The 22,119-nt window shown below is 40.5% G+C and overlaps 1 long non-coding RNA gene across 5 annotated transcripts in view; it reads left to right on the plus strand.

Annotated features, from left to right (window-relative positions):
* The window catches only part of LOC121818025 (uncharacterized), a 74,770-nt gene that overhangs the window by 2,516 nt on the left and 50,135 nt on the right, over nucleotides 1-22,119 (plus strand). For all 5 annotated transcript variants that reach the window (XR_009598697.1, XR_009598698.1, XR_009598700.1 and 2 more), the window contains exon 2: nucleotides 13,704-13,847. This is a non-coding gene — a long non-coding RNA (uncharacterized LOC121818025). The remainder of the gene's footprint in view (nucleotides 1-13,703; nucleotides 13,848-22,119) is intronic.

Consider the following 22,119-nt stretch of genomic DNA (forward strand, 5'->3'; position numbering starts at 1 on the left):
TTAAAAAGTACTTATATAAACATCTCATTTGGTTCAGACAATAACCCTAATCTGTCAAGTGGGCAGAGCAGCATCACAAATTCTCTTGGTCAAATTTTATTATTATTTATCCCATAAATTCTAAGAGACTTTCATGATACCAGAAAACTTAAATCCAAGGACCACTAAGTTAAAAACTTAAATACCAGCATATTCTTAATAACTTTACTTACTTCACTTTTTGTTGTGGCTTTAAGTTCATGTGAATCTGATTAATTTAAAAGCTAAGTTATGGAGGTCCCAAGATGGCAGAGGAATAGGACGGGGACCGCTTTCTCCCGAACAAATTCATCAAAAGGTCATTTGAATGCTGAGCAAGTTCCACAAAACAACTTCTGAATGCTGGTGGAGGACACCAGGCACCAAGAAAGGCAGCCTGTTGCATCCCATTCTCTTCAAAAGGAGGCAGGACAAAATATAAAAAGAGTTAGGGACAGAGACACATCCTGGGGAGGGAGTCCCATCCTGGGGAGGGAGTCCCATCCTGGGGAGGGAGTTGTGAAGAAGAAGTTTCCAAACAGTAGGAAACCCTCTCACAGGCAGGTCTCTGGGGAGTTTTGGAATTTCAGAGGGCAACATAGCTGGGAGGGGAAAAAAAAAAAAAAAACACCCCACAGAATAGGTGCCTAACCACAGTTCCCAGTGGAGAAGTAGCCCAGATGCTCACGTCTGACCAGTGAGCAGGGGCTGGACAGGGCGGTGTGAGCGGCATCATTGGTCCTCAAGGTAAGGACTGGGTCTGAATGCCCTGAGGACAATCTGAGGGAGTTAACATGAGATAGCAACCCAAACTGTGGGATCACCAGAGAGGAAAAAAAAAAAATGAGAAGAGAATTTTCTCGCGAAAGGCTCTAACGTGCAGCCTGGCCTGCCCACAGAACAAAGGATTGAGCTACACCAAAAGAGAGCTAGCTGGCTGCATACAGGCCTTTCCCTGCGCTGAAAGCAGAGAGGCAGGCAGGTGACAGCCAGAGCTGGAAGGCGAGGGGCAGTCTTGGCTCCAGAGACCGGCATCTTCCACCAAACTGTGGGCAGGCTCCCAGTTGCTAACCATGTCTTCCTGGGATCCTGGGCAGTCGATATCTGTCAGGAGGGTCACAGCCTGAGATCAGCTCCCCAGAGGAGACACAGGGCACACCTGATACGGTGCTCTCGCAGGGCACCCAGGAAACCTAGTGGCCAGGACCTGGAAGGGGATTAAGACCCACGCCCCACCCATGACAGTGTGCTCGCCAAACACCTGGTTGCCTGAGCTGCTCGGAACTGGGAAGGGCACAAAACACATGCCCAGCTAAGTCTGTGCCCTTGCAGAGTACCCGAGAACCTGAACCTGAGCAGCTTAGACCTGGGAAGTACATGAAACACAGGGTCCACTTTGGACAGTGCCCTGCAGAGCACCCTGGAGCCTGAGCAGTGTTGACAGGGAAAGCACATGCAGCTGTGAGCTGGGGCAAACCTAGTGTGGTCTGTACACTGTGAGCACTCTCGACACATGCCAGTGATATTTGTTTGCAGTGTTCCTCCCTCCCCACAACACAACTGAACAAGTGAGCCTAAATAAGTGACCACCTTCGACCCCTTGTGTCTGGGCAGAAATTAGACACCAAAGAGACTTGCAAACAGAGGAAATAAAAATAAACAAAGAGGGGACTGCTCTGGACTGACAGGTGCAACAGATTAAAACCCTGTAGTTAACATTGGCTAATCATTTGAGGGGTCCTATTGAACCTGAGAATGAGTACAAGCTGGAACAAGGAACTATCTGAAACTGAACTGACCCCAGACTGCCCACAACAGGTCCAGAGAAATTCTTAGATAATTTTACATGATCACATTGTAATTTTTTAAAATTGTAAGTTCTTTATTACTGCTTTAATTTTCACTTTTATCACCTACTATTACCTTGCCAAAAAAGATCCTATTTGCCGGGGTCCAGCCCAGGTGCATCCAGGGTAATTCGAAGTGGGGACAGAGTCAGCATCCTAGGAATTAATTGCTTAATTAAAGATATAGAGGGAGATCAGAAAGAAATAATGTAGTAGGAAAATTAGTGGAGAAAAAGAGGCTGAATAACTTGGTTTATGTGGAATACCAATAAAGCTTTGAGACAAGAAGCTTACACCACCTATGTAGGCCACTGGCACCCACTTGAATATCGGAGGGTGCCCCACCTTGGGCTCCCTCTTGCATGGAACTTAAAAGCCAGGGCAAAATTAGCAGGCTTGGTGAGCACCCACGCTCCAGATGGGAATTCAGCCAGATAAACGGAGAACAAGAAAAAACGACACAGGGGAATCAGTCTTCCCAGAAACTGATCCGTTTTCTTAATTTTCAGGTTTGCTTATATACCTTTTTTTACACATAAAGACAAATGGAAATTTTAAAATCATGTGGGGGTCAGCAGTCCTGACCTTTATCAAAATCAGGTGCTTCATATAAATGTATACAAAAAGGTCTTAGGGGTTTTACATCATCTTCTGGCCATGAGGTCTGCTGACATTTTATGATCCTTTCTTTTCTGATAACGGTCAGTCAACCAAAAACTTATTTTCCAGGGGTGATTTTTCTTAAACCAGGCACCACCCTCCGAAGGTACCAGATAAAGTTGCATTCCTATAGGCTGAGGGTGTCAGTTCAGTTCAGTTCAGTCGCTCAGTCATGTCTGACTCTTTGCGACCCCATGAATCGCAGCATGCCAGGCCTCCCTGTCCATCACCATCTCCCGGAGTTCACTCAGACTCATGTTCATCGAGTCCGTGATGCCATCCAGCCATCTCATCCTCGGTCGTCCCCTTCTCCTCCTGCCCCCAATCCCTCCCAGCATCAGAGTCTTTTCCAATGAGTCAACTCTTCGCATGAGGTGGCCAAAGTACTGGAGTTTCAGCTTTAGCATCATTCCTTCCAAAGAAATCCCAGGGCTGATCTCCTTCAGAATGGACTGGTTGGATCTCCTTGCAGTCCAAGGGACTCTCAAGAGTCTTCAGTTACAATTAAGAAAGGAATTTACTTAGCCCAAGGTTAACATGATTAATCTTAAAGGTTAATACTTATTTCTTCCAAATGCTAGTTATATTCATTATAAGGGCAGGGAATATGGAGACTTAGCAGCAAATATTGGCCTAACAAATGAAAAACCCTTCACCAATATGATTCCTAATCAACCCACTATACTAATAATTTCTAACTTCCTAAAAGAATCTGCCTTTAGTAAGTCTAACACATCTTGTACCTCTCACGGTTGGGAGGCTGTAAACAATCACATGTGGCCAGATGAACCTGTACAGGCAGGCTAGATAACCTTCAGAGGAGTTCGTAAGTTGAAACACTCTTGTCATGCCCAGGAATTTTTATTAACTGGAGCTGTAGGTTAACTCCTCTGAGAGAGGTGATGGGGGTGAGCCCCCCATAAAGTCAGAGGTGTAGGTTGAGAGCATAAAACAGTAAAGTAGGCAGACTCTGGTTTGGGGGGTAGATGCTCGGGAACAGGGGGTTTCCTGAGGCTCGATCCCGCCTTTGCATATGCTGAAGCCTCCTTCCTCATGACCTTTGCCATGGGCGGAGTTCCTCACGCTGGCTCCTGGCACCTATTTTAAAAGCAAATTTCATATATATATACATTTTAAATAACTTCGTGATTTTGTTTTGTATTTTTAATATTGTCTTTTTGAGAGTCTAACCCCTACTCTGGATTTTTAATCTTTGCTTTTTGGTATTTGATATCAATTTTGTACCTTTAATAATCTAATCTTCAGTATCTGTTTTCATTTAGGGGTGTGATTACTGGCTTGATTGCTCTATCCCCTTTTGACTCTCCTTTTTCTCTCCCAGGTCACCTCTATCTCCTCCCTCCCTCTTCTCTTCTCTACTTAACTCTGTGAATCTCTCTTGGTGTTCCAGGCTGTGGAGAACACTTAGGGAACTGATTACTGGCTAGACTGGTCTCTCCCCTTTTGACTCCTTCCCCCTCTTCTCCTGGTCACCTCTATCTCCTTCCTCCCTCATATCTTCTCTGTGTAACTCTGTGAACCTCTCTGGGTGTCCCTCATTGTGGAGAATTGTTTCAGCATTAACCTGGATGTTTTATCATCTGTGCTGTATGGATGGAGAAGTCTTGAGCCTATTGTAAGAATAAAATTGAAAGCGAGAGGCAGGAAGCTCTGAAGGAAATAGCCACCCAAGTCCAAGAAACCCAGAGAGTCCCAAACAAGAGAAACAAGGTGAAACACCCCAAGACGCATATTAATCAAATTAAAGAAGATCGAACCCAAAGAGCAAATATTAAAAGCAGCAAGGGGAGAGCAACAAATTTCACACAAGGGGATCCCCATAGGGATAACAACTGATCTTTCCATAGAAACTCTTAAGGCCAGAAGGGAATGGCAGGACATTCTTAAAGTGATGAGAGAGAAAAACCAACAACCCAGATTACTGTACCCAGCAAGGATCTCATTCACATATGAAGGAGAAATCAAAAGTTTTACAGACAAGCAAAAGCTGAGAGAATTCAGCACCACCAAACCAGCTCTTTTAACAAACGCTAAAGGATCTTCTCTAGACAAGAAACACAGAAAAGGTTTATAAACTTGAACCCAAACAACAAACGCCAAAGTAAATGGCAATGGGATCATACTTATCAATAATTACCTTAAATCTAAATGGGTTGAATGCCCAACCAAAAGACAAAGACTGGGTGAAAGGATACAAAAACAGGACCCCTATATATGCTGTCTACAAGAGACTCACCTCAAACCAAGGGATACATACAGATTCAAAGTGAAGGGCTGGAAAAAGATATTTCATGCAAATAGAGACCAAGAGAAAGACAAGTAGCAATACTCATATCAGATAAAACAGACTGAAATAAAGGCTGTGAAAAGAGACAAAGAAGGATACTACATAATGATCTAAGGATCAATCCAAGAAGATATAACAATTATAAATATATATGCACCCAACATAGGAGCACCTCCATACATAAGGCAAATACTAACAAGTATGAAAGGGGAAATTAACAGTAACACAATAATAGGGGGAGACTTTAATACCCCACTCACACCTATGGATAGATCAACCAAACAGAAAGTTATCAAGGAAACACAAACTTTAAATGATACAGTGGACCAATTAGACCTAATTGATATCTATAGGACATTTCACCCCAAAACAATGAATTTCACCTTTTCCTCAAGTGTACATGGAACATTCTCCAGGATAGATCACATCCTGGGCCACAAATCTAGCCTTAGCAAACTCAAAAAATTCAAAATCATTTCAAGCATCTTTTCTGATCACAATGCGGTAAGATTAGATGTCAACTACAGGAAAAAAACTATTAAAAATACAAACATATGGAGGTTAAATAACACCCTTCTGAATAACCAACAAATCATGGAAGAAATGAAAAAGTAAATCAAAATATGCATAGAAACAAATGAAAATGAAAACACAACAACCCCAAACTTATGGGATTCAGTAAAAGCAGTGCTAAGGGGAAAGAAGAAAGAAAGTGAAGTTGCTCAGTTGTGTCCAACTCTTTGTGACCCCACGGACTGTAGCCTACAAGGCTCCTCTGTCCATGGGATTTTCCAGGCAAGAGTACTGGAGTGGGTTGCTGTTTCCTTCTTCAGCCAAGGGGAAGGTTCATAGCAAACAAGCCTACCTCAAGAAACAAGAGAAAAATCAAATAAATAACCCAACTTTACACCTAAAGCAACTAGAAAAGGAAATGAAGAATCCCAGGGTTGGTAGAGGAAAGAAATAATAAAAACTAGGGCGGAAAATAAATGAAAAAGAAACAAAGGAGACTATAGCAAAAATCAACAAAACTGAAAGCTGGTTCTGTGAGAAGATAAATAAGATAGACAAACCATTAGCCAGACTCATCAAGGAAAAAAGGGAGAAGAATCAAACCAACAAAATTAGAAATGAAAATGGAGAAATCACAACTGACAACACAGAAATACAAAGGATCATAAGAGACTACTATCAGCAACTATATGTCAATAAAATAGACAAGTTGGAAGAAATGGATGAATTCTTAGAAAAGTATAAGCCTCCAAAACTGAACTAGGGAAAAATAGAAAATCTTAACAGACCCATCACAAGCACAGAAATAGAAACTGTAATCAGAAATCTTCCAACAAACAAAAGCCGAGGATGAGATGGCTTCACAGATGAATTCTACCAAAAGTTTAAGGAAGAACCAACAACTATCCTACTCATAATCTTCTGGAAAATTGCAGAGGAAGGTAAACTCCCAAACTCATCCTGTGAGGCCACCATCACCCTAAAACCAAAACCAAAGGTACCACAACAAAGAAAACTTCAGGCCAATATAACTGATGAATGTAGATGCAAAATTCCTCAACAAAATTCTAGCGAATGGAATCCAACAACATGTTAAAAAGATCATGCATCATGACCAAGTGGGTTTTATCCCAGGGATGCAAGGTTTCTTCACTATTCACAAATCAATCAATGTGATACACCACATTAACAAAATTAAGGATAAAAAACAAATAATTACCTCAATAGATGCAGAGTAAGCCTTTGACAAAATTCAACACCCATTTATGATAAAAACCTCTCCAGAAAGCAGGCATAGAAGGAACATACCTCAACATAATAAAAGCCATATATGATAAACCCACAGCAAACATTATCCTCAATGGCAAAAAATTGAAAGCATTTCCCCTAAAGTCAGGAACAAGACAAGGGTGTCCACTCTCGCAACTACTATTCAACATAGTTTTGGAAGTTTTAGCCACAGCAATCAGAGAAGAAAAAGAAAAGGAATCCAGACTGGAAAAGAAGAAGTAAAACTCTTACTGCTTTCAGATGACATGATCCTCTATATAGAAAACCCTAAAGACACCACCAGAAAATTACTAGAGCTAATCAATGAATATAGTAAAGTTGCAGGATATAAAATTAATACACTGAAATCCCTTGCATTCCTATACACTAACCATTCGAAAACAGAAAGAAATTAAGGAAACAATCTCATTCACCACTGAGATGAAAAGAATAAAATATTCAGGAACAAAACTGCATAAAGAAACAAAAGACCTATACATAGAAAACCATAAAACACTGATGGAAGAAATCAAAGACAACACCACAAATAGATGGAGAAATATGCCATGTTCAGGGATCAGAAAAATCAATACAGCGATAATGAGTATACTACCCAAAGCAATCCATAGATTCAATGCAATCTCTATCAAGCTACCAATGTTATTTTTCACAGAACTAGAACAAATAATTTCACAGTTTGTATGGAAATACAAAAAACCTTGCATAGCCAAAGCAATCTTGAGAAAGAAGAATGGAACTGGAGGAATGAACCTGCCTGACTTAAGACTATATTACAAAGCTGCAGTCATCAAGACAGTATGGTACTGGCACAAAGACAGAAATATAGATCAATGGAACAAAATAGAAAGTCCAGAGATGAATCCATGCACCTATGGACACCTTATCTTTGACAAAGGAGGCAAAAATATACAATGGAGAAAAGATAAACTCTTTAACAAGTGGTGCTGGAAAAACTGGTCAACCACCTTAAAAGAATGAAACTAGAATACTTTCTAACACCATACACAAAAATATACTCAAAATGGATTAAAGATCTAAATGTAAAACCAGAAACTATAAAACTTCTAGAAGAAAACATAGGCAAAACACTCTCTGACAAATCACAGCAAGATCCCCTATGACACACCTCCCAGGGTAATGAAAATAAAGGGAAAAATAAACAAATGGGACCTAATTAAACTTAAAAGATTTTGCACAATGAAGGAAAGTATAAGCAAGGTGAAAATACAGCCTTAATAGTGGGAAAAAATGGTAGCAAATGAAGCAACTGACAAAGAATTAAACTCAAAAATTATGAACAGCTCATGCAGCTCAAAACCAGAAAAACAAATGATCAAATCAAAAAATGGGCCAAAGAACTAAACACACATATCTTCAAAGAAAACATACAGATGGCTAACAGATACATGAAAAAAGGATCAACAGCACTCACTATCAGAGAGATGCAAACCCAAACCACAATGAGGCACCATCTCATGCCAGTCAGAATGGCTGCTATCAAAAAGTCTACAAGCAACAAATGCTGGAGAGGGTGTGGAGAAACGAAAACCCTGTTACACTGCTGGTGGGAATGCAAACTAGTACAGCCATTATGGAGAACAGTGTGGAGATTCCTGAAAATAGAACTGCCACAGGACCCAGCAATCCTACTGCTGGGCATACACACTGAGGAAACCAGAACTGAAAGAGACATGTGTACCCCAGTGTTCATCACAGCACTGTTTACAATAGCCAGGACATGGAAGCAACCTAGATGTCCATCAGCAGACGAATAAATAAGAAAGCTGTGGTACATATACACAATGGAGTATTACTCAGCCATTAAAAAGTATACATTTGAATCAGTTCTAATGAGGTGGATGAAACTGGAGCCTATTATACAGAGTGAAGTAAGTCAGAAAGAAAAACACCAATACAGAGTTTTAACGCATATATATGGAATTTAGAAAGATGGTAACAATGACCCTATATGTGAGATAGCAAAAGAGACACAGATAGAAAGAACAGACTTGTGGGAGAAGGGGAGGGTGAGATGGCTTGAGAGGATAGCACTGATACATATATATTACCATATGTGAAATAGATCACCAGTCCAAGTTCGATGCATGAAACAGGATCCTCAAAGCCGGTGCACTGGAACACTCAGAGGGATGGGATGGGGAGGGAGGTGGCAGGGGGTTTCGGGATGGAAGACACATATATACCTGTTGCTGATTCATGTCAATGTATGGCAAAAACCACCGAAATACTGTAAAGTAATTAGCCTCCAATTAAAGAAATTAATTTTTAAAAACTGTTATATTATTTGTTTGCTTTTGAATTTTAATATTAACATAAAATACAAAGCATTAGGAAATTTGATAAGACACAAAATCCACCAATTACAACACAAATTTTAAATTTCTGTTAGCTACCCATCTTTATTTATGTGTATTTTTACAAGTATATATATATATATAATTTTCTACTTTTCCTTTTTTCAAACTTAAAATCATTCCAAAGGATTTCCCAAGATCCATAATTCTATAGTCATCATTACTGTAATTTTAAATGACTATCTAATATTATATCTAGTGTTTTAAAATGTTTTAAACATGGTTTGAAAGGATATTTTAAAGACAAATCTCATGGGAGATAGACTTTTGGGGATATACAAAGTAAAAAAGATTTTAATACAAATAGCTTTCTATTGTTTAGAAACTGGACCAAAACACGTTAGAAATCATTTATAATGTTGTTCTTCCCTGTGAGACTTCTCATTGACCTTTCAGCCTGACACAAAAATAGAAGACTTTATCATAGCTTTAGCCTGTAGGCCTATTTTTAGGCATACAACGTCATGACCTAAACTTAATAAAAATCCAACACAAAGAGATGAAAGTGGGAAACTTTTTTGCAGAAATTCCTTTGAGGCTATATCCTGCCTTAATTCTACAAGAAGAATTCCCACAGAAATCAATAGGAGATTAAAATAAATATCAATGGCAGGATACAGTCCAAATTATGAATGAAAAAATTTAAACTTGACAGGTTAATTGTTTTTCAGAAAGAGTGAAATTTGGGAGAAGCATTTTCATGAGGGAAAACCAACATTTTGGCTGTAGATAAGTGCATACATAGCATTTTGTGTAGCAGAACCTTATCAATGGGAGCTATGTGCACCCATTGTGTTATGGCATTGGTTTCTGTCATTTTGAAGGGAAGTTTCTTGACCTGCACCCAAGTTTTGCACTATATGTTCAAGTTTCTAATATGCTTTTAAGTAGAATAAACAGTATACAAGATGAAAAAAAATGTATTTCAAACTCTCCTTGCATAACCACATTATTCAAAAATTATTAAGAAACATATCTTAATAATACTAAAATGGAAGTTCAAAGGTTAAAATTGGGTAATCGGTAACTGGGTACTCTTTGGCTACAAAAATGTTACAGTCAGAATGAAGTGAAGTGAAATGAAGTGGCTCAGTCATGTCTGACTCTTTGCGACCCCATGGACTGTAGCCTACGCTCCTCCATCCATGGGATTTTCCAGCAAGAGTACTGGAGTGGGTTGCCATTTCCTTGCCCAGAGGATCTTCCTGACCCAGGGATTGAACCCAGGTCTCCCGTACTGTAGGCAGACACTTTACCATCTGAGCCACCAGGGAAGTCCTTTGGCTACAAAAATATTACAGTTAGTATAAATGTATACAAAATATTAAGGCTCCTAAGTTTATTGTCTAGTAAATTTTATACAAACAATTTGAATAGAGGCTTGTATGAAAGTCAAGTTCATTCATTATTTAATTTTACCTTCTGCAAAAGGAGGATGAGATTCACGAAAGAGCAACATAATATACTATTGTTAAAGTACTAGATATAGAGGGCACAATTTTATCTCAGTGTGACTGGCACATAGTAGATGACCAAGAAATTTTAGTGGCTGAATCAGTAATAGATGTTTCAAAGACAACAATCAATTTGATTAACATTCAATAAGTTTCTATTATACTCAAATTGTGTGCAAGGGCTATAAGAAATGTAATGATTCTAGTAATGTCCCTACACTGAAGGCCAGGTAAACTTGAATCAAGCCCATTATAATACCAAATCGTATGCATTAGGAGCATAATTAGAGATTAAAATAAAGTACTCTAGAAATATAAAGTGATAGCAATGATTTCCCACTGAGGATTAATTGGGGAATTAACTGGAAGGTGGAAGAACACATGGAGGGAACAATCTTGGAGGAAAGGCTCAACTTCTCCAGTAGCAAAGGTTAAAGTGTCAGTGACAGTACTTCCCAGGATGATTCATGTTTCCTTGGAAGTAAAAGAACAGACTTGTGAATGGTTCTTCCGGGAACAGTGACAAGTATGGTGGCTTTGTTTACCAGTTGCAAGGAAAGTACATAAAAATGACATCTTTTATGACATTAAACGAATCTAGTATGAAGATAGCAGAGAAGTAGGATACAGAAGTTAAAATGAGATGTCTCGTCCACAAGGAATAAAGAGTACTTGGTTGAAATGGAGTAAGTTATGGAGTTGTTTTTTGTTTTTGTTTGTTTCCTGTGAGACCTAAGATACTGAACAGTAAGGACTGTAGAAAAAATTAAGTACTTTTGGAAAAATGATATTGCTTCTGATTAACTTTAAACACTAAGCATAAATTTGTTATCAAGGAAGCTGTTAAGGGAGCTCCAAAATAAATCAATATGATTCCAAATTTACCTTAGGTTGAAAATGGTCCAGTCAATTCTTCCCCCATACTGTGTGGAATGAAAACCTCTATCTAAAGCATCTTAGTGTCACTACATTAATTTCTTTGAATACTAATTTCAGCAAATATTTTAAGATGATCAAGGCACGAAAATCTGTCTGAGATTAAAAATCTGCTGTTATCCCAAGGAATGTAAAAGTAATGAAATGTCAAGAAAAATTTAATGTACATGTTTGAGCTTGTAGAACAATTGTGTTCTGCTGGGGTCCAGCCCCGGTGGATCCAGGGTGATTAGAAGGTGGGGACGGAGTCGGCGTCTTTGGAAAAATACATATTTAATCACAGATATAGAGAGATTAGAAATGGATAGTGTAGTAGAAAGATTAGTGGAGAAAAGGAGGCTGAATAACTTGGATTACGTGGAATAGCATCCATGCTCCAGATGGGAATTCAGCCAGAAAAACGGGAGCAAGAAAGAAGCGACATGGGGGAATCAGTCTTTCCGGAAACTGATCCCATTTCTTTATTTTGGGTTTGCTTATATACCTTTTGTTACACATAGGGATGAATACAGAGTCACGTGGGGGTCAGCAGTCCTGACCTTTATCAAAATCAGGTGCTTCACATAAATGTATAAAAAAAAAGGTCTTAGGAATATTACATCATCTGGCCATGAGTGAGACCTGCTGACATTTTATGATCCTTTCTTTCTGATAACCAAAAAACTTATTTTTTCCAAGGGTGTTTTTTCTTAAACCACCACCCTCCAAATAAAGTTACATTCCTATAGGGTGAGGGTGTAGTGAGTTACAATCAAGAAAGGAATTTATTTAACCCAAGGTTAACATGATTAATCTTAAAGGTTAATACTTATTTCTCCTATATGCTTAAAGGTTAATACTTATTTCTTCCTATATGCTAGTTATATTCATTATAAGTGTAGGGAACATGGAGATTTAGCAGCAAACATCAGCCCAACAAATGAAAATCCTTTCACCAATGCTCCCCTTAAGATCTATTTAGTCTTAAGATATGATAAAGTTACATTCTTACATAGCAAGGACACAGTGATTTATAACAAAGTACAGTGATCTATTACAAAAGAGAAAATCCATTAACTCAAAAAGTCTAGTATTGCTAACATCAAAAACTACTATATTTCCTTTGCTATATTCCAAATACATTGATTAGTATATTCCCAGGTGCCTAAGGATATAGAGGCCTGGCGGCAATCATTGACTCAACAACAAGAAAAAGTCCTATGCTAATTAAGACTCTCAAAATACTCCAAAACTCTCTGTTGAGAGGTAGTAAACAATCATGTGGCAGGAGTATGGATAATGCTGTCACACAAGCTAGTCTGTCAGCAGAGAGGTTTGACCTGAGACATCCTTGTCCCACCCAGAGCAGGGAATTAGTAGCAATTATTGACACAACAAATGAAGAGACCCTTCACCAATATAATTCCTAACCAACCCACTATACTAATAATTTCTAACTCCCCAAAAGAATTCGCCTTTAATAAGTCTAAAACATCTCATGCTTCTCAGATTTGGAGGCTGTAAACAATCACATGTGGCCGGACAAACCTATACAGGTGGGCTAGATAACCTTCAGAGGAGTCCGTAAGCTGAAACACTCTTGTCACGCCCAAGAATTTTTATTGCCTTGGAGCTGCACGTTTACTCCTTCTCAGAGAGAAACGGTTATGGGGGAGAGCCCCCCGTAAAGTCAGAGGTGTAGGTGAGAGCATAAAACAGACTCTGGTTTTGGGGTTAGATGCTCGGGAACAGGGGGTTTCCTGAGGCTTGATCACGCCTTTGCGTATGCCAAGCCTCCTTCCTCATGACCTTTGCCATGGGCAGAATTCCTCACGCTGGCCCCCAGCAGTGTTCAAAGGAAGTTAAACTGAGAAAAAATTGTTTCAATATAGCCAATGCATGACTAAATTAAATAAACTCTTACAAATAAGTACACATTCCCTTTCCAATGAGCTGACAAAAATATGGAATTCTCTAGGCCAGATTACTAGAGTGGGTTGCCAGTTCCCTTCTCCAGGGGAATCTTTCCAATCCAGGGATCAAATCCAGGTCTCTCACATTGCAGGTGGATTCTTTACCAGCTGAGCCACCAGGGAAGCCCAAGAATACTGGAGTGGGTATCCTATCCCTTCCTATCCTATCCTGTCTCCTAGTGGGTATCCTATCCCTCTCAAACTGGGGTCTCCTACATTGCAGGAAGATTTTTTACCAGCTGAGCTACCAGGGAAGCCCCTGATGATAAGAGCTAATGTTTACTGAGCATTTACTATATTTCAGCTACTGTATGAATTACATTACACATTTTCTCATTTAATTTTCACAGCAGTATAATGAAGTAGAAACTTTTAAATTCTCTATCAGTAATAAAATGGAGAAGTTGGCTGTGGTCATACAGTTATTAAACAGAAAGGCAAGACTGGACCCAGGACTCACTCTAAATCACCCTTTGATGGCCTGGAATCATCAGGTATGTTCAAAAAAATTAAAAATAATTTATTAGTAGACATAATTGTGTAGCCAGTTCCCAATAACGAGTAAGCTTATCCCTGGCATGAGTTGTTCTCAATGTGTGAAAAGATTTTGTTTATTTTTCTAGGGAAATATAAAATCTGTTCTATGTTATAGTTACTTAAAGCATTTAAGAAGTGTTAAGAGTATAGCACTCAGCTGTGTTTCTTCCATATAGTCTCACTAATGTTTAATGAAGATCTTCCTTATAGCTCAGATGGTAAAGAATCTGCCTGCAATGCAGGAGACCTGGGTTCGATCCCTGGGTCAGGAAGATCCTCTGGAGACGGGAACGGCAATCCACTCCAGTATTCTTGCCTGGAGAATCCCATGGACAGAGGAGACTGATAGGCTACAGTTCATGGGGTTGGAAAGAGTCAGACACAACTGAGCAACTAACCCACCCACAATGTTTAGTGAAGAAATTTTTTGTTTGATTTTCCTTCTTTAAAAGGAGAATGTTTGTCTCCTAAACTATACATTTAATTATTGTTTCATTCCATGTAAAAATGGTTTCTAAAATTAAAGAAAAAATACAAGCACAGATAAGCCACACCAGGAGCATAGAGTCTGTGTTTGAACACTATTATTTATAATTTTTAATGGCATTATACTGAAATTACAGTCTTCTTTCATTAAATAACTGCTTGTATGGTTTCTACAAGCCATTCTTTCCCTACATTGTGTGTGGTCTTGGGGAACTAGGTAAAAGTTGGAGGTGATTTAAGCTGCCTGAGGATTTGGGGGCATGGAACAAAGGGAAATGGAGATTTGAGGGAAGGGAGAGAGTAAGCTGGAAATGTCAAAAATTTAAGTCTATAAAATCAGACAATGAAAACACATGAGTGCAAGGAAATTATCTTACAGAGCATCTCTGAGCCAATTTGGAAAGTTGAGCCTAAAAGATTCCCCTTGGGCACAAGATATGAGGTAAAGCTTCTTTTATAGCTTGGCAGCAGTAAATCTATATGCTGGGAAAGAGATCAATTTTAGACACTTAAAGTTACTTAAGTCTCATTTTCACAACAGTCTGTCAGCAGTAGACAGTGCAGCTAATGGGATAATTTAACCAAGAAAGGAATTTACCCAAAAAATTCCTTATGGACTGATATAAGAAACTTTTTACTAAAGGCAACAAAACCCAGAATTTATTAAATTGTACCATGGACACTCTACAAGTAGATCTAATATTAAAAGTATTAAAAGATCTTTTACAGCAATATCCACAGGGACTTTTTTCCCTTGACCTCAGTTTGCCCCAAGATTCAAAATTCATACAAATTAAATGGTGAAAGCTGAAAAAATGCTTGAATTACCTCAAAATGGCACATTATGAATTTGAAGCAGAAGGAGGGAAGATAACGTAACATTTGTTTAAAGTAACATATTTACTAATTGCAAGCTTAAGAGAAAAGTTGTCTGTGATAATATCTTAAGGCAATTTCAATTTCAGGAAATTTTCTTATGAAGGAAAAATCCTTTGGTGTGAGAGGATTTTGTACCTAGTGAATTATTATAAAATAAAACTAAATAAACATGAGGATCTGATAATCACAGCTCTCATATATTTGATGCCCACTGTATATCAGATACTGTGCTATGCATGTATTATCTCATCTAATCCTTGCATTAACCATGCATTAAGAGTAGCTGCTATTTCGTATTGTAGAGATAAAGACACAAAGAAACGCTTCAGTGAGGTTATGTGGTTTGCCAGACCTGGGATTAGAAGTCATGTGTGCTTGGTCCCCAAACTCCATTTTTGAGCACAGGATAAATGTGGCAATTAATGATACCATTTCCTATGTTATTTGTTGTTACATAAACAAGGAAAATATATATTCCAATGGGGCATCCTATGAACACTTGAATCATATTTAGGTTGATGGTGATAAAAAGCACACAATCAAAAGGACATTTTGTATCATTATCTTTGAACCTTTCAGGCCAAATCCTTTCAGTTACTAGAATTTTGACAGAAGTGTTGGTTTCCTCGGTGGGGATTTAACCCCCTTCTTCCCTTTCAGATTCAAAACAAATTGAATGAGATGAAGAGTAGAGTATATGGAAAATCAGAATGTTGCTTTGAAAAAAAACTGATAAAGGTTTAGTTGTCAGGACCAAATGATCCCAGAATAGTCAGACTTACCCACCCAGTCAAGGTGTGTATGTGGGCACTGGTTTTTGGAGAAGAACCTGCCCCCAGGAGGGCTTTCCTTGTGGCTTAGACGGTAAAGACACTGCCTGCAGTGCAGGACACCCGGGTTTGACCCTGGATCGGGAAGTTCCTCTGGAGAAGGAAATGGCAACCCACTCCAGTATTATTGCCTGGAGAATCCTGTGGACAGAGGAGCCTGGCCGTGGGGTCACAAAGAGTCCAACACGACTGAGCGACCAGCTGCCCCTGACTGAGAGCATGACGAACAAACGTTTGCAGCAGGGAGCCCAAAACTCTTAAGAGGGAAAATGCTTGGGCTGGCTCTGCAAGCCTAGGTTTTTTTTTTTTTTTTTAAGGTATTAATCAGAACCAACGAGGTCCTACTGTATAGCACAGGGAACTGTGGTCAATATTATGTGGCGGCCTGGCTGGGAGGGGAGTATGGGGGAGAATATCCATACTTACACGTGCATAAGTATGACTGAGTCCCTTTGCTGTCCCCCCGAAACTATCACAACATTTAAAATCAGCTATACTCCAATATAAAATAAAAAGTTTTTAAAAAGTCATCAATCAGATAAATCATGCTACCCACTCAGAGCAGAGTAAAGCAGCAGAAAAGGGAGTGAGTTTTACGGTAATAGAACAGCCTTCACAGGAGGAGAGCATCCGCGCTCCCCTCGAACACCCCCAGATGTGCTCTGCTCTGCTCTGCTTTGTTTTGTTCCCTCCACTTTCCAGGATGCTCCTCAGCCTACCTGGTTAGACAAGGGTCTCTCCCTCTGGGAGATTACACTCCTGAGGCTGTTACTTTCCTCCCTCTGAAAGATGGATCATGACTCCTTTGTAGTCCTCTTGGAACTACTCATAGGAGAGATATATTTTGTCCTAAAAAAAGCTCCAGAATGAGTTTTCTGCTCCATTAACTAAGCTACTTCAGGGCTACTCTATTTAAGTTGAAGACGTACTCCCTGTTTTGTTTCCCGCCCCCGATTATGTCCAACCATGCTTTCCAAGGTGACATGGCATGGTTCTGCAGTGAGATTTAATAACATTATTAATAAATGCTGCAATAATAAAAGGCCAGAAAATGCCAGCCGAAGCCCTCTTGTGCTATCAAATTCGAAGGGGAAAACTAAAGGCCACACCCATTGATTAAGAAATTAATATTTAAAATTTAATTTTCTTGACAATATGAGTTAAAAGTTAGAAGATAAAGTAAGTCCCATTTGATTATTCTGCCCATTGTGTATTAGAGGTTTTCCTCAATTTATCTGAATACTTGAGAGTGGAGGTTATTTCTTCAGGGTTTGATACATTTAATTAATTTAACAGAAGATATCAGATACACCTGTATTTCTAGTGTCCAAAGATAAATAGGACATAAGATTATTATCATACCGCTCTTGTAAGAAAAACAGGCAATCCTCAGGCCCTTGAACAGTTTTTCTGGGTAAAATTCCCTTGAACTCATTAAATGTTAGTTAAAACTCAGTTATTTCTAAATGAAAGACTGCTGCTGCTACTGCTGCTAAGTCGCTTCAGTCGTGTCCGACTCTGTGCGACCCCATAGACGGGGATTCTCCAGGCAAGAACACTGGAGTGGGTTGCCATTTCCTTCTCCAATGCAGGAAAGTGAAAAGTGAAAGTGAACTCGCTCAGTTGTGTCTGACCCTTAGCAACCCCATGGACTGCAGCTTACCAGGCTCCTCCGTCCACGGGATTTTCCAGGCAAGAGTACTGGAGTGGAGTGCCATTGCCTTCTCCGAAATGAAAGGCAGAGTACTAATTTATCTATTGCTGTGTGACTAATCACCCCCAAAACTTAGCAACCTAAAACAACAAGCATATATTATCTCACAGATCCCGTGGTTTGGGAATCAGGGGAAATTTTCTGGTTGGTCCTGGTTCAGATTCTCTCCCCAGGGTGAGTCTGATTGTCAGCAGGGCTGTGGTCATCATTTCCAATTACTGACGACCAATTTACAAACTCGTCTTTCCCTGGCTATGGGCCAAACCCCGTTTCTTAAAGTCGAGCCTCGTCATGGGCTGCTTGCTGCCCTCAGCACATGCGGTTGACTTCCCGTGGAGCCCGTGATTGAGAAAGGGAGAGCGAGGCAGTGACACAGCACTTTCATTCATGTCCTAACTTTTTAGTTATGCACAGTGTCCTGTCTTACTCTGTTCCTTAGAAATGAGTCACTAGGTCCAGCAATACCCTTAGCAGAGGGTATTACACTAAGGCTCAAATACTAGAATGCAGGGAACGTTGGGGACTGGCTCTTCCCAAAAACAGATGATGGAAAAAATCTTAATTTTTATCTTTTCCAAGATACCACTGGTCAGTTGATATCTGACTTGTCAGTTTATATTTAATAGGGGTCAGTCTCCAACATGGAGAAGGCAATGGCACCCCACTCTAGAACCCTTGCCTGGAAAAATCCCATGGATGGAGGAGCCTGGTAGGCTGCAGTCCATGGGGTCACTAAGAGTCAGACACAAATGAGTGACTTCATTTTCACTTTTCACTTTCACACACTGGAGAAGGAAACAGCAACCCACTCCAGTGTTCTTGCCTGGAGAATCCCAGGGACGAGGGAGCCTGGTGGGCTGCTGTCTATGGGGTTGCACAGAGTCGGACATGATGGAAGTGACTTAGCAGCAGCAGCAGCAGCAGCAGTCTCCAATAAAAAGGACTTCCCAGGTAGTTCAGATGGTCAAGTGTCTGCCTACAATGCAGGAGACCCAGGTTCAATCCCTGGGTCAGGAAGATCCTCTGGGGAAGGAAATGGCTACCCACTCCAGTATCCTTGCCTGGGAAATCCCATGGATGGAGGAGCATGGTAGGCTACAGTCCATGGGGTTGCAAAGAGTCGGACATGGAGTACAATGCACCTACCATTTCTGGACGAGAACTCTGCCCATGCAGAGTTTCTTGATTGCCATTTCCTCCTTGAGTTCTGTGTTCTCGACACTTTGGTCTATGTAGACAGTTAGTTCTGTCTGGTCATATGGCTACCACGTCTCTTGCAGAAAGACATATTTAATCCTGTGCCTAGTGGCTTAGCCTCTGCCTCTCGTTCTGGAATTGCCTAAGCCCAAGAAGTTTGCTTTTTAGTGATGTTTTTTCATCTTGTGCCTGTATATATTTCAAGGGTTTTCTAAAATGAAACTACTATGGGTGTTTCTGACACCTGTGCCCCTTGGGCTCTGATGCCAACCAAAGTCTCTGTCATGTGCTGCTCAAGACACTCACGCAGATTCCATCATAATATTAGGAAGCCAGTGAAAGCTCCCCTACAATAACCTGTATATCACTTTGAAAACTATCCTGTATTTCTTTGAGTAGTTTCCATTTTAACCTGTGGATAAGTCTCATAAATCCACGCTCCTTTTCTTGATTGTGAATAGAGAAAATAATTTGAGGCAGTTGGTCATTGGTCCCTTGCTGCTTATCAAAGCTTAGTGACAACAATTTAAAGATAGAACCTCAGAAAGACTTCTCCAGCACACCAGAGATTTGGCTGCCTTGTAGTTTAAAAGCAACTATATCAGGGTCTACAAATTTATAGGAAAGCTCCATTCTCTCTATAACTTAATTCTTGCCTCAGCTGCCCTTCAGCACTAAGACTGCTGCAGCCACTGACATCTGTTGTGGTTTCTTCTGTGTATCACATGGCAAGGATATTTCTAGTCAAGAAGCAGCAACTTCTGTGCCTGCCAAGGGCTTTCACTGTCTCCAGGATCTTTGTCAAGGCCCTTCTAGACTTGTTAGTTGCTCAGTCATGTCCGACTCTTTGTGATCTCATGGACTGTAGCCTGCCAGGGTCCTCTGACCATGGCGTTCTCCAGGCAAGAATACTGGAGTGGGTAGCCATTCCCTTCTCCAGGGAATCTTCCTGAGCCATTGATGGAACCCAGGATCTCCTGCATTGCAGGCAGATTCTTTACTGTCTGAGCCACTGGATTTACTTCCATGAAAAGTTGCTGTCCTGTAGAGAAATATGCCATAATCTGTATCCATAGATCCAGATTAAAATACCATGTGCTTTTTAGTCACTGGCCCATGCCAGTGACTGAAAATTGGTTCAATATAAGCTGTTACAAAGTCTTTGCTGTAAAATTACGGTGAAGACTCCAAACCCAAATGTTTTAGCCCCAGTTAAAAGTCTCAGGTATTTATTTTCTTTCTCTGCTCAGCTTTGTTCTTTTACCTTGTTTCACAGTGTTTTCAGCCAGTACACCAAATGCTGGTGTCTTTCAGGTTACCCTTCAAAACTCCAGCACCCCCACCCCCTGCCCCCACTCCTGCACACTAGAAATATAGGAGACCTGCCTGGAAACTGTGGCTGTGCTCTTCCTGCCCAGAGGCTGGTTCTCAAAGAGATCAATGGAAAGGAGCTCAGCATGTCTAGTTTATCTTCCTAAATTACCAACTGGATAAATTGTTCACTTATGCTGTGTTTGAGTCAGAAAAGGGGCAGAAACCAGCTAGGAGCAGGTTACACTGATTGAGTGTCCTCCAGAGGAAGAGGACCTCAGGACTGAGAGGGGAAACTCTCTGCTTTAACGAAATGATTGAAAGTCTCTCAGACGTAACACAGACTCAAGGAGAGATGCTTTTGGACTCTGGAGTTGGAGAAGGTTCTTGAGAGTCCCTTGGGCTGCAAGGAGATCAAACCAGTCCATCCTGAAGGAGATCAGTCCTGAATATTCATTGGAAGGACTGATGCTGAAGCTGAAACTCCAATACTTTGGCCACCTGATGTGAAGAACTGACTCATTGGAAAAGACCCTGATGCTGAGAAAGATTGAAGGTGGGAGGAGAAGGGGAAAACAGAGGATGAGATGGTTGGATGGTATCTCCAACTCGATGGACATGAGTTTGAGCAAGCTTCGGGAGTTGGTGATGGACAGGGAGGCCTGGCGTGCTGCAGTCCTTGGGGCTGCAAAGAGTCAGACACGACTGAGCGACTGAACTGAACTGAACTTTCCCTCAGAGCATGGTTAGCTTTCTCGTAAAGCATAACTGTTTCTTTGTGACACTATCATCCCTCCACTATGGAATTTGAGGAAGCGGTGACCATGTTCACTAGCAAAGAATCCACTGAGCCAGAGGAAGCCACCCTCTTCCTCAGGGGCCCTTGTGTATCAGTGATCTGCTGTTAGATGCATGTCCCCCTTGAACCATCCTGCTTAAAACATCAACAGTGAGCCCCCAAATGCCAAATCCAACAAACATCCCTCAGTCCTATGCTTGGGTACAGTCCTATACCTATAGTCCCTGAGACTATACTTTTGGAAACAGTAGGTTTTATTTTTCAGTATCTCCTGTTCAAAACCTTCTTCTGCCTTGACTTTCTTAATGCTGAATACTTCAGGGTCTTTGACCACCTCTCTGAAGTTTCCTTCCCATCCTCCTTCTCAGAGTCCTTGTCCTTTGAGCCTTCCTTAAAGGCAGGAACGCCCCAGGCATCTGCCTCCAGCTCTGGCATCTTCTAACAATGTGCTCCACTGAAGCAACACGCTCTCTGATGTGGGGTCTCCAACAATTTCCATGACAGTGACTTGGAGCACATTAACCCTAAGTCAGGCTTCGATGTAGTTTCAACATTTAAGGTTAAGGTGTTTAACACTATCTATATCTATATCTATATCTATATCTATATCTCTGTGTGTGTGTGTGTGTGTGTGTGTGTGTTTACATAATGTTTTCCCTGAAACCTGCTTTCCCTCATATATTCCTTACCTAATAATGGGTGGATGCTAAGTCACTTCAGTTGTGTCTGACCCTGTGTGACCCTATGGGCTGCAGCCCGCCAGGCTCCTCTGTCCATGGGATTTTCTAGGCAAGAATACTGGAGTGGGTTGCCATGCCCTCCTCCAGGGGATTTTCCTGACCCAGGGATCGAACCCGTGTCCCTAAAGTCTACCTGCATTGGCAGGCAAGTTCTTCACCATTAGTGCCACCTGGGAAGCCCATTCCTTCTTCAGTCAATGGAATTCACATTTTTCAAGTCATGCAGGTCATAAACAAGATGGTCATCTTTCATTTCCACATTTTCCTCATTTG

Source organism: Ovis aries, chromosome 26 (assembly GCF_016772045.2).
Source record: "Ovis aries strain OAR_USU_Benz2616 breed Rambouillet chromosome 26, ARS-UI_Ramb_v3.0, whole genome shotgun sequence".
NCBI lineage: Eukaryota > Metazoa > Chordata > Mammalia > Artiodactyla > Bovidae > Ovis > Ovis aries.